Below are 16,512 nucleotides of genomic sequence, written 5' to 3'. Positions count from 1 at the left end.
AACAGGAATTAACAATCATTGGTCATTAATATCTCTCAATATGAATGGACTCAATTCTCCAGTAAAAAGACACAGACTAATAGAATGGATGTGAAAACAGGATCCATCCAAACACATCATCAACCATAATAGACGTTAACTTAGAGTAATTGGCTTGAGAAAGATTTCCCAAGATGTAGCCTCTAGTAACCATTCTAATATCTAATAAAATAGACTTTCAACTAAAGTTAATTAAAAGTGATAGGAAAAAACACTTCATACTCATCGATAAAAAAAAAATTCCCTAAGATGACATCTCAATTCTGAATTTCTATGCTCCAAAAGCAAGGGCACCTACATTCATACCAGAATCATTACTAAAGCTTAAAATTACACATATAGCCCTACACATTAAGAGCAGAAGACCTTAACACCCCACTCTTACGAATAGACAGGTCATGGAAACAGAAACTAAACAAACACAGTGAAACTAAAAGCAAATGTATTTAACTGTTATCTACAGAATAGCTCACCCTAAAACAAAAGAATAAACCTTCTTCTCAGCACCTCTTGGAAGCTTTTCCAAAATTTACCATCTACTCAGTCACATAGCAAGCCTCAATATATACAAGAAAATCAAAATAACTCCTTGTATCATATCAAACCACTGTGGATTGAGGCTGGACTTCAACAACAATAGAACAAACAGAAAGCTTACAAACTCATGAAAACTGAACAACTCTTTACTCAAGGACAGGTCAGGGAAAAGGAAAGAAAAAAGAGGAAGAAAGCAAGCAAGCAAGAAGGAAAGCCAGAAAGAAAGGAAATTAAGGACTTTGGGAATTCAACATAAATGAATGTGTAATATACCCAAACTTATGAGACACAATGAAAGCAGCACATAAGAGGAAGCTGTATAGCACTAAGTGTCTTTATAAAGAAATTGGAGAGTTCTCATACAAACAATTCAAACACCCGAAAGTTCTAGAAAAAAAATAATGAAGCCAACACACTTTAGAGGAATAGACAGTAGGAAATAGTTAAACTCAGGGCTGAAATGAATAAATTAGATACAAAGAGAAAAGAAAAACCTCAACAAGACTAAGAGCTGGTTCTTTGAGAAAATAAACAAGATACACAAACCCTTAGCCAAACTAACTAAAAGACAGACAGTATCCAAGTTAACAAAACTAGAAAAGGGGGAGGTAACAACAGACACAGAAGAAATCTAAAGAATCATTTGCTCTTACTTTGAAAACCTGCATGCCACAAAATTGGAAAAGACTAAACAGAATGGACAATTTTTTTTCCTGATAGATACTACTTACCAAAGTTAAAACAAGACCAAATAAACAATTGAATAGAAATATTACACCTAAGGAAACAAAGGAAGTCATTAAAAGTCTCCCAAACAAGACCCCAAGAGGTTACAAATGTCAGGATTGTGGCATACCTGATGAGGAAAGCTGCTAAGGGAGTGGAAACAGCCCCCAAAAAAGAAGTGTCTTGCAGCCAACAAAACTGAAAGGAGCTGGATATCTGAAGAACATTTTGACACATTCAGATACAGAGTTTGGAATTTGCCCAATTCACTTTCAGTCTTGCTTTGTTTCAGTATTTCTTCACTATTCTCCCTTTCAGAATGGTAATGTATATTCTGTGTTATTGTATTTTGGAAGTATGTAATCTGCTCTTTAAGTTTGATTTTTACAAGGAATTACAGATAAGAGATTGCATGAATCTCAGAAGAGACTTTAAACTTTAGCTGAACTGAATGCATGTCTGCATTACGGAATGGCTACAAGCCTATGGGGGCCAGGAACTGGAATGTGATTGAAAAGTAGTGACCCTCAAAGACTCAGGAGTCTGACTGTTTGATCCATAGGTAGTGGCACTATTAGAAGGTGTGGCCTTGTTAAAGGAAATGTGTCATTGTGGTGGTGGGCTTTGTGGTAGCCTATGTTCAAGCTATGCCTAGTATGGCACACAGTCTTCTGCTTAATTACTGATTTCTCTGGTTCACCAGTCACACTGTAAGTGCCTGGCTTCCTTTGCCCTAGTCCCTGCTCTGCTTGGAGAAGGAGGGACCCAGGCTGAGCCTCTGAGTGGGGGAACTGGTCAGCAAACCCAAGCATGGTGGGAAGTTCTTTCTCTAGCACCATGTCTGCCTGCAAGCTGCCATGTTTTCTGCCAAGACAATATTGGACTAAACCTCTAAAACTGTAATCAAATCCCAATTGAACATTTTTCTGTATAAGAGCTGCCTTGCAATGTTTCTTCACAGCAACAGAAACCCTAACTAAGATAGCTGGTGACAGAACCACTGAGACCCAGACTATGACGAAGCAACAAGAAAAGAGACTGAAGCCACTCATTTGTGGGCACTATTTTGTTTTCAGAACATTTTCTTCTAGACACTGTAATATAGAACTAAATCTTTTTATATGAATTAACAATACCCATTTTATTCTGTATTAAAAATTCTTCTGGGCCAGCAAAATGATAAGACTTGCTATCTGACTACTTGAGTATTTAATTTTTTATTATTATTTAATTTCAGGACCCTGATAAAGGTAGAAAGTGGGAATTGACATCACAGTTATCCTCTGACTATATGTGTGCTATAGCACACAGACACATAATATATAAATATATATATATATATATATATATATATATATATATATATCCATACATATATAAACACCTCCATAATAAATAAAAATGAAGAATTTAAAATTAAAAAAGTCTCTCAAACAATAAAAGCCCTGGGTCAGATTGTTTTAGCAGAATTCTTCCAGACTTTCAAAGAAGAACTAATAATAATACTCCTTAAACTATTCCACAAAATAGAAAAAGAAAGAATATTGCCAAACTCATTTAATGAGTTTGGGAGTCACAGTCATCTTGATACCTAAACCACACAAAAAATCAACAAAGAAAAGGAATTCCAGACCAATTTTCTTTATGAACATTAATACAATAATACTCAACAAAATACTTTTAAACCGAATCCAAGAAAACATAAAAAACATCATTCACTCTGTTTAGTAGGCTTCATTCCAGGAATTCAGGAGTAGTTTACCATACAAATATCCGTCAATATAATCCACAGTACAATAAAACTGAAAGAAAAAAATCACATGATCATCTCATTACATGTTGAAAAATCCTTTGACAAAACTCCAATGCTACTTCAGGAGAAAAATCTCAGAGAGATCAAGGATATGAGGGATACCTAGATACAATAAAAATAAGATACAGCAATCCAATAGCCAGCATCAAATTAAATGGAGGGATACTTAAAGCAGTTCCAGTAAAGTCATGAAGAAGAAAAGGCTGACTAATATCTCCATATGAATTCAGTATAGTACTTGAAGTTTTAGCTAGAGCAGTAAGATGACTAAAGAGTATTGGAGGAATACAAATTGGAAAGGAGAAAAAAGGCAAAGAAGAAAATGACGTTAAATACTTTTCACAATAGTCATAAGAATCAGTCATTCAAAATCACAATTATCATAGGAGTTAATCATGTAAAATTGTTTCAGAATGGATCATTATAAGCCAAAGATGCATGATAGTGCTAATTAGTTGGCATGGTAACTGTGTTGTTAAAAGGCCATTCCACAGTCCTATCAAGCCAACTGTGTGAAGATGGTTAGGAACATGTTAATAGCAGTGACTTTCATAAGTATTAGGCCATTGCTGCACTTCTATGTGAAGCAAGTTCCTTAGTCATAAACAATGCTGTGTGTATTGGTATGACACTGGATAAGGAATTCTCTGAGTCCATAGATAGCAGCTTTGGCAGAAGCCTTGTGACAGGAAAAGTAAGATGATTAGCATTAACTGTCAATTTGATACATAGAAAAAAACAGGCCACTGAAAATATCTATGAGGGGTTGTTTAGATAAATATTAGACTCTGAGAATGTCAAGAATGAAGAATTGTCTTGGTTGAACTAACTGAAGTGGGAGGACACATCTTCATGTCTTAATTCTAACTAGTACTACTCTCTGAGCCAGGGACGCTGGACTATATCAAACAAAGAAAGCAAGCTGAGCACAAGTATGTATGAAATAATTCACTCGACTTTCTGTTCCTGATTATATGCCCTGACTATTATACAATGTGATGTTTTTCAAGCTCATGTTTCTGTGCCTTCCCTGCTGTGATGGAACTTAATCTGGAATTGTAAGTCAAACTGCATCCTCAATTATCAATGCATCTCCAGTGACAGATCCACGTTCCCAGAAGAATCAACCTGATGAAGAGCCTGCTGTAGGGGCCTTACTGAAAACTAGTAGTTTTATAGGTCACTGGTGATATGGGTTGGAGTAGCACACATAGCAGGGCAGGATCAGGTATGAGAGAAGACAGGGATGACATACAGAAGGCAGGGAATTTTGAACAGAGGTATATAGCAATGGGAGATGGGGACCTGGGGATACCCACCAACAAGTCTCAGATGCAACAAAAGCAAGAGGCTCCCAGGAACCAACATGGATGAGGTTAGCTGAAACTGCCAAAGAAGGGGAAATAGAACCTGTAAAGATCATATGCAGAGGTTAGGCAAGGCCCCTGAATGGGGGATGGGGCCACCCACCCTTCTCAAATTTTAACCCAGAATTGCTCCTGTCCAAAGAAAACACATGGACAAAGAGTGGAGCAGAGACTGAAGAAAAGATCATCCAGAGATTGATCCACCTGGGGATCCATTCCATATGCAACCACTAAATCCAGTTACTATTGCTGATGCCAAGTAGTGCTTGCTAACAGGAACCTGATATGGATGTCTCCTCAGAGGCTTTGCCAGAGCCATACTGATGCAGAAAAAGATGCTTGCAGCTAACCATCAGACTGAACACGGGGACCCCAAAGGAGGATTTAGAGAAAGGCCTGAAGGAGCTGAAAGAGTTTGCAACCCCATGGGAAGAACAAAATTATCAACTAACCAAACCCACCACAGCTCCTAGGGACTAAAACATCAACCAATGAGTAAACATGGAGAGACCCCTGGCTTCAGCTGCATAGGTAGCAGAGGATGGCATTTTCTGGCATCAATATGAGAAGATATCCTTGGTTTTGTGTAGGGGAATTTCAGTGTGGTAAGGTGGGAGTGGATGGGTGGGAGGGGGAACATCTTCCTAGAAGCAGGGGGAGTGGGGATGGGAGAAGGATAACCAGGAAACAGGATAATATTTGAAATGTAAATACATAAAGTATCTATTAAAAAAGAGAGTAATAAGATGTCTCCCAAATTCAACTATAAATTGTTCTTCTTTCTTGGTGGCAAGGTAGGCCAGCTTCAACAATTTACCCTTTAGCTTTGAATCTCTACAAAATTGACACCACTGTACTAGAAATTTTACTGAGGTAGACGGCCCTTCCATTTTAGTTGGGCTTGTTTCTCTTTATCCAATGTGCATACATTTTACTAACATTTCTAGAGTATCTTACTCATCTCCTCTAATTAGCATAATATCATCAGTATAATAGCGGTATAGGTTATTTTGTGGAAATGTATTAGTCAGAGTTCTGTATAGGACAAAATAGAACTAATAAAACAAATACATATTAGAATATGAGGTTTTTTGTTTTGGCTTAAATGTTATGACCTACACTAAAGCAATCAGTATATTCTCACTAAAAATGTAAGAAGATAGTAGCTGCTTAGTACACATGCGGGAATGTCTCACCAGTCTCAGTCTATTATTAAAGGTCTGGAAGCTTCCTGGAGAACTACTTACTATGTTCATTCCATGTGGGAAGGTGGAAGAAACTGTACTCTGATGTGACAGAAGCAGAGCCATGACAGTACTGGTGGCAATGGATGGCAACAACAATGCAAATAAACTGATAATCAGATCAGAAAAAGGAAAAATGAACTTGGCAGTATGTTTAGAAGCTGATATAAAGATAAGCAAGCAAAAACATGAAACCCTTATTCTAATGACCATTATTTCTTCTGGCTGCCCATGGAAGGACCACATTTAGGGTGGGTATTTCCATTCCAAATAACTTGATCAAAAACAAATCCCTTACATGTCTGTTCAGTACCTTATCTCTTAGTTGTTTCCAGATACAGTCAGCTTGACAACCAAGATCAGAATTCGTAGATAGAAAATGTTGATCCATGTCCCTGCAAACTAATTTATGGCACGGAGATAGAGACTTAATTTACTCTTGAGGTAAGGTAGTAAAGGTATAGTGGTGGCATCACCAGCAGAAAGTAAATTGCTTCTGACAACCTTTACCAACAGAGTTTGAGAGAAAAGTACCTATTGCAAGATCAATAGCTGTAAACCATGTACTAGGAGGTATGTTAATCTGCTCAAGAAATGGTGTTAGTGGATGAGATACATTTTGTATGTTGTAGGACATTTGATTAAGGCATCATCATACAAGGACTTTTTGCAGATCCTGAAGTAGCTGACTTAGGTCACTACATGACTGGGGAAGTGAACCCACTGACTGTGGTGCAAGAATTCACTCTGCATGAATCCTGCAAGGTAAGGGGCCAGTTGGTAGGAGAAATCAAGCATTTAGTTTATGGAGTCAAGAGGTGCTCCATTCAGGCCCTCAGGTGGTGGATATAGGCTGCTGGAACTGAGAGTTTTATGATAATATGGGCAACTTCCCAGCACTGGTCCTAGATTAGCTGGGAAGGACTGCTAGAACAACAAGAAAGTTCAGTTCTATCTATATCCTTTGCTGGTAGTTATAGGTGTCAATGTTTCTGGAAAGAACAGTGAGACCTTATCATGGGACAAGTGTTACATGTGGATCCTCAGATGGCAGGTTGGAGTGCCAAAAAGAGGAGGTGGGAGGTCCTCAGATGGTAGGATTGCAACACATGAGAAAAATGGAAAGACCAGGCCCTCAGATGGCAGTGTCAGTTTATTTTATCTGCTTTTATTATGTATTTTATTCATTATTTTAGAATTTCAATATGTATACCATATGCTATGATCATATTCACTCCCAACCTGTCCAATGTTTTCAAGGCTCCTTACCACCATCTCCTCTTTCAAGATTCATATTCTTTAGAAGATATGTATATACCACTCTCTATCCAATTAGCACAGCTCACATTGGCATAAGTATAGTTCCATCTTTGAGAATCTTGTTTTTCTTGATGTCACTATGCTTTTCCATTGTACTATTTTTAAGTTCCATGACACCTAGAATGCTGTAGTGCTTGTTGCTTAAAATTATTATTTTAATTTTTCCTGTTATTTAATTTTAATTTTATAGTATTGTGGTTGAAAAAGTAAATCTATTAATATTTATGATATAACACATGCTCTTTGCCTGAGAATATGCAAATAACTTAAAAATGTGCACTCTATTGTTAGTTCAGACAATGTTTTTTAGTATATATATTCAGAGTATTTTGTTTAATTTATAAGCCAATTCCAATGGTTTCTTCTTGATTTTCTGTCAGTTTGAATAAATAATTCATTGTGAACAGAGACATTTGATGTTCCATACCTTCACCTATCTTTTCTCCCTAATCTATTAATAGTTGCTTTCTGTTTACCTGCCCTGATATCGACTGTGTGTATCTTTATGTATCTTTACAATTACAATATGCTTTTAACACAGTAATTATTCTTGTTTAATTTATAGCTGTAACTTTCTTCTATAGCAATGTTTACTCACAGTCTGTTTTGTCTAAATATATCTACCTCACTCTCTCTTTTAATAATCACTTGTATGATACAGAGTTTTCCATCACCTTTACTGGATTTATGATTTCTCAAAACTGAGGTGCATCTCCTATAAGTAAAATATAGCTGCACTTTATTTGGAATCCATTCAGTCACTGTATATCTTCTGACTTTAAAATGATATAATTTATATATAAAATAATTACTGATACTCAAGACTGTTCTATTGTAAAGTTTTCTGTTGATTTCTCACTATTTAGTCATTTTCCCACTTTCTTCTTCTTTTATGTTTTTATTTGAAATTTGTTAATTTTTAGGGGGTGATCTGGATGAGGCAGTGAGCATGATGCAAAGGGAATAAGTGAGGAACAAAGAGGAAAGAAATTAGAAATGTTATTTTGAATGTTATTAGTCTTGATTGTTTTCTGGATCTTTTATGGATGCATTATTGCCTTGTTTTCTTCTAGTTTTCTGTATATGCTTTCCAGAAAGCTTAAGTAGAACATTTTAGAGAGCTCATTTAAAGCAGATAACAACTTAAATTTGACTACCTAAAGAGAATCAGTTTTCTTAGGGTTATAGTTATAATTATTTTAAATAGTTTAAAATCTTTTATTTATACTGAACATATACTATTTTTAAGCATTATAATGTATGCATTTATATACATATACTCTATTTTATGAATATATGAAGTTAGACATATACTTACTTTGACAATGAAATTTTATGCTTTTGTATGTTTTTAAAGGATATTTTTAAATGTGTGTGTGTTTGCGTGTGTGTGTGTGTGTGTGTGTGTGTGTGTGCATGCGCACGGGGGAGGGAGAGGAAGAGGGAAAAGGAAAAAGAGAGGGAGAGGGAGGGAGAGAGAAGGGAAAGGGGTATAAGTACAGGTACCCTTAGAAATCAGAGGTGATCAATCCCTTGGGAGTAGGAGTAGGGAGCTGTGAGCTGGAATGGGTGCTGGAAATATAATGTGGATTCTCTGCAAGAGTAGTATATACACACTTAAACACTAAATCATCTCCCTAGCCAATTTTTATTGTTTTAATGTTAGAAATTAATTTTAAAAATTATTTTTAGCTTAAAGAACTATCATTTGCAAATTGAGCAATGCTCCAATCTTGTGTGAGCCTAGATCTGTTACTTCATCCTATAGTTCACCCTCATCTTTCCACTTCACCTAGTATGACGTTCTTCTATATGTCACCTAGCCAAGCCATGCAAGCTAAGCCAATGGAGCATGAAATACTGAACCAAACATTTAATAAACGTAAGAATGTTAAAAGCTTATTATAAATTGTGATATCTCTTATGCATAAACACTTCTACACAAAGAGCAAGCAAAAACCAGGACCTGAGCTAGAACCATGGGGAAAACTAAATCAAAAGTAGGAGCCAGAGCCAGAACAAAAACAGCTTTTAGATCCTGAGCTGGAGCAAGAACTGAAGACCGTCTCAGTCAGGCCCAGAATTGCCCTCAGAATACACAGAAACTCATAGCTGTTACAAACCCTTCTAGGGTCTCAATAGGTACACAAGAGAGAACACAGGGAACATGACAATCATTTGGAAATTTACTCTCAGAGCTTGATACCTCAAACACCAGAAGAAAATGACACCTCAACAATTGTCTGGCCTTTAGAACATTTCAAGCATTCCCACAGAATGAAAGGCAACTTAAAAAAGAAATCAAATGATTGAATTCTTGATGTTCCCAAGACAAAAATGCATGTAAGACGAAAGACTAAGATACCTGTTTTTTTCCACAAAATTACCTGTTAGAAATAATAACCCACAACGAAAGAGATCTAGGTGAAATTTCAGACAAAAGCATTTTTAAAATAATTACAAATGTTCCAAGAAATGAATGAAGATCCACATAAATAGTACTAAAATAAGGAAGTTGATATAGTATATAAATACCAAATCAGGTAAAAATTAGTTTGAAGGCTAGAGATGAAAAATTCAATAAATAACGTAAAATTTATCATGGAAATCTACACTAATAGAATATAACACAGAGAGGGCAGAATATCAGGAGCTGAACACAAGGCAGATGAATCGCAACATTCAGTTGAGAACATTACTCAATCTAAAAAATATGAACAGAACATGTAAGATCTTTGAGATATTATAAAAAACAAAATATATGAACTATGGATAAAGAAGAACTTCATGCTGAATGTATAAAAATATTTTCAATACAATCATAGTTGAAAAAATTTCAAATATAGAGAAATAGATGTACATCCATGAGTTGGAATCTTATAGTACACCCAATAGACAGAAACCAGTAATAAGTTTCTGTAACTTTAATCTTTCAAAATGTAATTTTAATAATGATTCTTAAATTCTTAACCTTCCTTCTAGCCCATCACCCACTAGAGGTATCAGAAAATAAAGGATATTGGGTAAGTAGACCTGTTAAGAAATGTTTCTTTAGATCAGCTCCCATCTGTGTTGTCTGGCAATCAGCAGTTCAGTTCACAGATTAGCAGTGGCAGCTCAATCCACTCACAAACACTTCAAAGATATATCAGCAGTCCAGTTCCATGCAAACATGATAGCAAACATGAATCACCAGCAGTGGCTCTACCTAGCAGAAACAGCCAAGCCTCAGCACAAGTTAACATAAAGTGTAACATGCAAATTAAGTCTCACCTATTTGAGACTCCCATGAGTGAGATGAGAGATCGGGAATTAATACAAAAGGAAGATGTTTATTAGTTCAGTGCAGTGGGGTGGCCTACATCCAGAGGAAACGCAACCCCAAAAGGCTGTTACAAGCAGATTTATACTTTTTAGGGGTACAGATTACATCAGCAAGGTTATAATTTAAATTCATTGGCTAAGCATATTGACCTTTAAATTTGTTGGTTAGTGAGCACATGAGTCAGGACCCTGTCTTGGAATTTCCCGAGGGTCAGATGGCTATCAGTCAGTATATTCTGTGATTCTCCTGAGAATTATTTACTCAAGGATGTCCCTTAGGCCAAGGTGGGGTGAGACATTGTGCCGTTGTTCCCTTTATCTCTATTGGTCAGTCACAGGCAGAAGAAGGGTAATCTATGGAATGTGGAGGGCAGGGACATCAGGGGTAGAGAATTTCCAACTGAGACTTCTTCATCCTCCCCTCTTTTTCTAGGCCACGATTTCAATCTTGAAATCAAAGTTCATCCTGTTCTACATCCTCATACTGTTGTTTGAGCACCATTATTTGCACAGTGTTAAGGTGTTCCTTGAAAGTAACTAAGTGATTCAAAATGCAAAGAAAAAATGTTAGGAGCAAACATAGAATGATCAAAAGTCCTATCAGAGTTGAAACTAAAGTGTTCAGCCATGGAGAAGAGTTAAACCACAACTCAAACCATCCCTGAGTGGCCTCTCTTTCTTTCTCTCTTTTGGCCAGCCCCTCTCAGATGTTATCTTTAACTACCCCTGAGTGGTCTATGTAAAAACAGCATTCCTCTCCTAAGGCTGCACATAATCTCACTGCTGTAAAACAATAGGTATAGCCCTCTCCTGTTCTGTAGGAATACTTCTGCCAGGGAGGTTAGCTACTCTTGAAGGCAAGAGATGGAATCATCTATCTTCTGAATATCAAGGTCCATGGCTGCATGCAAACTGGAGTAGTGGCTTGGTGAGGTTTCCAGGGAGGCAATTCCTATCCCTAACTTTCCTAAACTGGCTCCCAGAATCACATGCAGAGTTAAGGCTGTAATTGGTTCTTTCTTTCTTCACTTTAGATCTGGTCCCTGCTCTAGTATATCAAAGACCACAGAGCCCTCATGTTATAGGAGCTGGATCATTGGCTGAACTAATACACAAAGCCCTTCGGTCTGATTCAGGACCTGGAGATATACACACGGGCTCAATCCTGAAGAACAAGCCAACCAGGTATCCTCATCTGGCCTACCATAGTCATGAATAGAGTTACAAAGAAACTTTTACTCTGGGAGGACAGTGCGTATGCATAGTCCTTGCCCCGACACTTATTGCAAGGTGAGAATGTGGGGACCTCCAACAACAGCCCTTATCTCTGTTGTTCTGTTTTATGGGGTCCATGACATCTATTCCCTCATAATATGGGGAAGCTGTGTCATAGCATAGCCAACAGTAGCTGATGTGAGAGGGTTTTTCAGGGACACACATATACTAGGACAAGGCTTAGCCTACTTCTTAGCTGAGGGTGCTCTCATTCTAATCCTCGTCCCCCAAGGCCATGACCAAGACAGGGCTTCGAGGGAGCATGTGGGTTTACCTTTGCATTCTGGTAGCCCTTCTCCTAGTTCCTCAGTGTGAATATCCCACAAGACCAACCTGGTAGGTAATTTGCACAAATTGGGGGTTAAAATGGGTGATTCTTTAGATGTGGACCACACCATGTCTCCTGTAGCTGATAGCACCTGCCATGTAAGTCTAGCAGGGGTATGGGGGTTGCTCACAGTTTCTCATCAGCCACAGGCAAACTAGTAGCCAGAGCACGATGTTCAGGAGATGTCAGATGGCTTAGGTGCTGGAGCAGGTTTCACGTGGGAGGTGTATATCTAGGCAGCGACCCCATCCACCTTGACTGCTATAGCCATAGTCAGCAAAACCAGAGACGGTCTCCTCCAGCATGGTTTCAGTGTCTGGGTCTTATGGCATCTCACATAGACCAAGTGTCTTAGTTGGAAAGGGTGAGAAATCTCTGGAGGAACATGCAGTGGCAATGGAGCCCAGTCTTTTTTTTTTTTAATTGTCTGCAGAGCCTTAAGTCTGACATATAAATCATTATCATTATGGCAAGTCAATTTGGGAACATCCCCCAGTAGGGTGAGAGGGGCAGGGGTCCCATATAGTATCTCAGAGGTGATCAAGTTTAAGGAGGAGGGGATGTGCCTAAACTTAAAGAGGGCTAATGGAAGGAGCACCAGCCAGTCTGTACCAGTCTCCAAGGTCAATTTAGTTAAGTTCTCTTTTTATTTTTTCTACCTGTCCTGAACTTTGGGGATGGTGAGTACAAGAAGTTTCCAACTGGTTCCCAAGAAATGAGCTAATTTTTGACTTACCTGGGCAACAAAATCTAGCCCATTGTCTGATCCAATTACCTTAAGGGTGCCAAATATAGGGAAGATATATTCTAGAGTCTTCTTAGCCACCAACACCATTATTTCTCTCTTGGTGGGGAAGGCTTTCACCCACCCAGAAAAAGTATCTACAAAGACTAACAGACATTTATATCCATTTTGTCTTGGCTTAGTCTCTGTAAAGTTCGCTTCCCAATAGACCCTATATCTATCTTCCCTTGGACTCTTTTCTTTTTCTACCTTAGTTGTACATGTATTCACCTTCTGGCATGGCACACAGTTATCTACTTGTCCCACTAGACACCTCAAATATGGCACAACAGAATTCAACTGCAAGATGGTCCTCACAAGTTTTTCAACTTCTAGGCAAGTCCATTGATTCATATGCTTCAGGTCTAGGATGTATACCAGGTTCTGGATGGAGGCAATGAGTTCAACAGGTTATAGGGTTTAGGTACTATGGGGTGGAAATTGGCCACCCATTTGTTTAACTCTTGGAGATCTTGAACTGGCTGATAGTCATTGGTTCCAGGTTTTCACACCAATAGGAGAAGTGTATTCCAGGCTGAGTAGCACTTATGCAGAACCCCTATTTGGAGGAGCCCAGCCAGGCGATGTGTGGCTTGATCCTGTCTCATGCCTCCTTTGACATGGGGTACTGAAACACTGAAATTGGGCTAGCCTGGGCTTTCAGTTCTATATGGACAGGAGGATGATTCCTAGCCTCTCCCATTCCTGCAGTTTCTGCCCAGACTTGTGGAAAATCCTGTAGCCACCAGTCCAGCTTATTCGAGGCAAGCTGGTTTTGCTCAAAGAGTTGATACTTATCCTCCAATTGGATGGTTAGAACCTGCACAGGCTCCACTTTTGGCCTTCTAACCTGTGGTCCATCAGGGTGGAAGTGAATTTGTGCCCCTGTCTTAGTCAAGAGGGCTCTCCCCAACAAGGGGAAGAAACAGTTTGGCATTACTCTGAATGAGTGGGATACCCAGCCCACTCCAAGATCCACAGATCTTCAGTTAGTCCATGAATAATGTTTGGTATCAGTAGCCCCTTGAATCCAAGACTTACTTTGACATGGGTCCCTCAGTTTGTAGCAGGACAGAGGACTGAGCCCTGTATTTACAAGGAACTGAATAGGTTTCCCCTCCACTCTCAAGGTTACCCTGGACTTGTGGAAGATTCCAAACCTTGTCCCTCCTAGCCTCTGTCTTCTTGTATGGTCAGAACTTTGGGGCCATGGGTCCAGGAATCCCATTGTTAGGTTCCTCTTTTCTTCTTGCTGGTACAATCTCTGGCCCAGTGGCCTTTTTTTTGCAGTAAGCACATTGATCCTTGTAAAGAGGTTCCTTCCTAGTGCTAGACTTGGTTCCTGATTCCCTGTCCCTCACCAGTGTGGCCAGTATCCTCTGTAAATTCCTTTCCTGTCTCTTCTTTTGATTTCTCTTTCTCTGCTTCTTCTCCTTCTCTGTCTCCCTGTTATGGTAAACATTCTCAGAAACCTGCACTAAATCCGTCAATGACTTATCCTGTAGTCTCTCTAGCCTCTGAAGCTTTTATCTGACATCTCTACTTGCATTGTCTATAAAAGCCATAGTCACAGTAGCCTTGTGCTTCTTGCTGCTAAGGTCATAGGGTGCATATTGGCAGAATGTCTCCATGAGCCATTCTAGAAAAGCTGAGGGTGATTCCTCTGGTCCTTGCTTAACCTCACACATTTTGGTGTAATTGGTGGGTCACCTTGTAATTCCCTTGAGACCCACCAACAGAGCCTGGTAGTAGACTTTCAGGTGCTTCCTACCTTCAGGAGAGTTGTCCAGTCTGGTCTTCAGAAAGGGAATCCCCTGTCTATGTCAGCAGGCTTCTGAATGAGAGTCCCCTTTGCCCCTGGGACATTCCTTCTGGCCTCTAGAGTAATATGCTCTCTTTCCTCAGTGGTAAAGACAATCTGCAAAAGCTGCTGGCAATCATCCTGGGTAGGCTGATGGGTGAACAAAACATAATCTAAAAGATCAGTGAGCCACCTAGGATTATTAGAAAAAAGTGGGGATCTAGCAGAAAGAGGTCAGAGGAGGAAGAGTCCTGTAGAATCTCTTTATTAGGCAGTGTGGGGTCCTGTAACATGAGGATCTGGGTTGAAGTGGAAGGCAAAAAGGGCTGGACCCATGAAGGAGGGTTTGACACTAGATTTTCCCAGAGCAGGATGTAAGCGTCAAGACTAAGCCAAGTTCAACTGTCCATCCACAGTTCTTGGGAGGATCAGGAATATTCTTGAAATACTGCAGAATGTACTGAATGATATTCACCGGAAACAGATAGAGTTCTAATCCCTGTGGTATGCTTGCTAGCCAATAGATTCAAAGGTCAATATGCTTAGCCAACAAGTTTAAATTGTAACCTTGCTGATGTAACTTGTACTCCTAAAAAGTATAAAAACTGCTTATTATAACCATTCGGGGTTGCCTTCCCGTCACTCGCCACAAACAACTGATTGAGGGTAGATCCTGATGTGCCTGAAAATAAACCTCGTACGTTTGCATCAAAATCCTTTCTTTTGTCTCACTTGGTGGGGGTCTTGTGCCAGACCAATTGCTTATGGCAAAGACTAGTTGAATATAGACCACAGTATAACAAAATATACAGAATGACTTATGAAAATTTCCAATACTACTGAGATGAATGAATTTGCAATTGTGAATGAAAGAAATAATAAAATAATCTACCCATCACCTGTGTATAAACAATGGTCCAGCGGCCCACCCTGCCTTGGCCTAAGGGACTTCATTGAGTAAACAATTCTCAGGGGAATTGTAAAATATACTGACTGATAGCCATCTGACCCTCTAGATAGTCCCAGTTAGGGTCCTGATGCATATTCTCACTAACCAATAGGTTTAAAGGTCAGTATGTTTAGCCAATGAATTTAAACTATAACCTTGCTGATGTAACCTATACCCCTAAAAAGTATAAAAGCTGTTTGTAACAGCCTTTCGGGGTCACCTCTTCTCTGGATGTAGGCCACCCCAGTGCACTGGATGAATAAACCTCTTGCTTTTGCATTGATTACTGATCTCTCATCTTATTCATGGGAGCTTCAAATAGACAAGACTCAATTTGGGTCTTACATCTGGTACATTGGCCTGGAAGAAATGAGACTCCCTGAAGGGACATGAGAGACAAATGAATGGAGGACACAAGAGGACTCAACAGGCCTCAAGATCAGTTATCATGCAGTTATTTTGTCTTGTCTGATTGTCTGTCTTTCTCTTGTTCTCCGTTTTGGTTTGTTCGAGAGATTCTGTAAGTTGTCACCATGGGGAGTCTAAAAGATGCTTGAGGCCCCATTTGGAACCTGTTTGACTTTGGCCAGCAAGAACTGGGGAGTCATCTGTTTGACTCTGTGTCAGCGTTTGCTGGCAGGGTAGCATGTTTACCAGTTTTCTGTGCCTGTGGCAGGGGCAATGTTTCAGCTTGTTCTCCAACATCTGTGAATCCTGTGACCGGGTGATCTGGTGGCCAGTAAGGGTCAGGCAGACGTGCCTTACTATTGTAGCTACGGAGAATCTGGAGGATGCTACAGATTCTCTGGGTAAATTCTAGTGGAATTCCATTAGTCCACTAGTCTGTACTGGAGGCTGCAGATTGTGAGAACTGCACCCCAGTCGGTTGTGTCCTTGGGAGGGACACTCAGGATTTTTGTATCTGTCTGTTCCTGTTGTGTCTGTGTAGACTTAGATGTTATTTTTGTTTCTGTTGTGTGGACTTGGAGTGACATTTTGTTTCTG

Source organism: Micromys minutus (genome assembly GCF_963924665.1).
Source record: "Micromys minutus genome assembly, chromosome: X".
In the NCBI taxonomy this organism is placed as follows: Eukaryota; Metazoa; Chordata; class Mammalia; order Rodentia; family Muridae; genus Micromys; species Micromys minutus.
Note: the sequence above shows the minus strand (reverse complement) of the source record.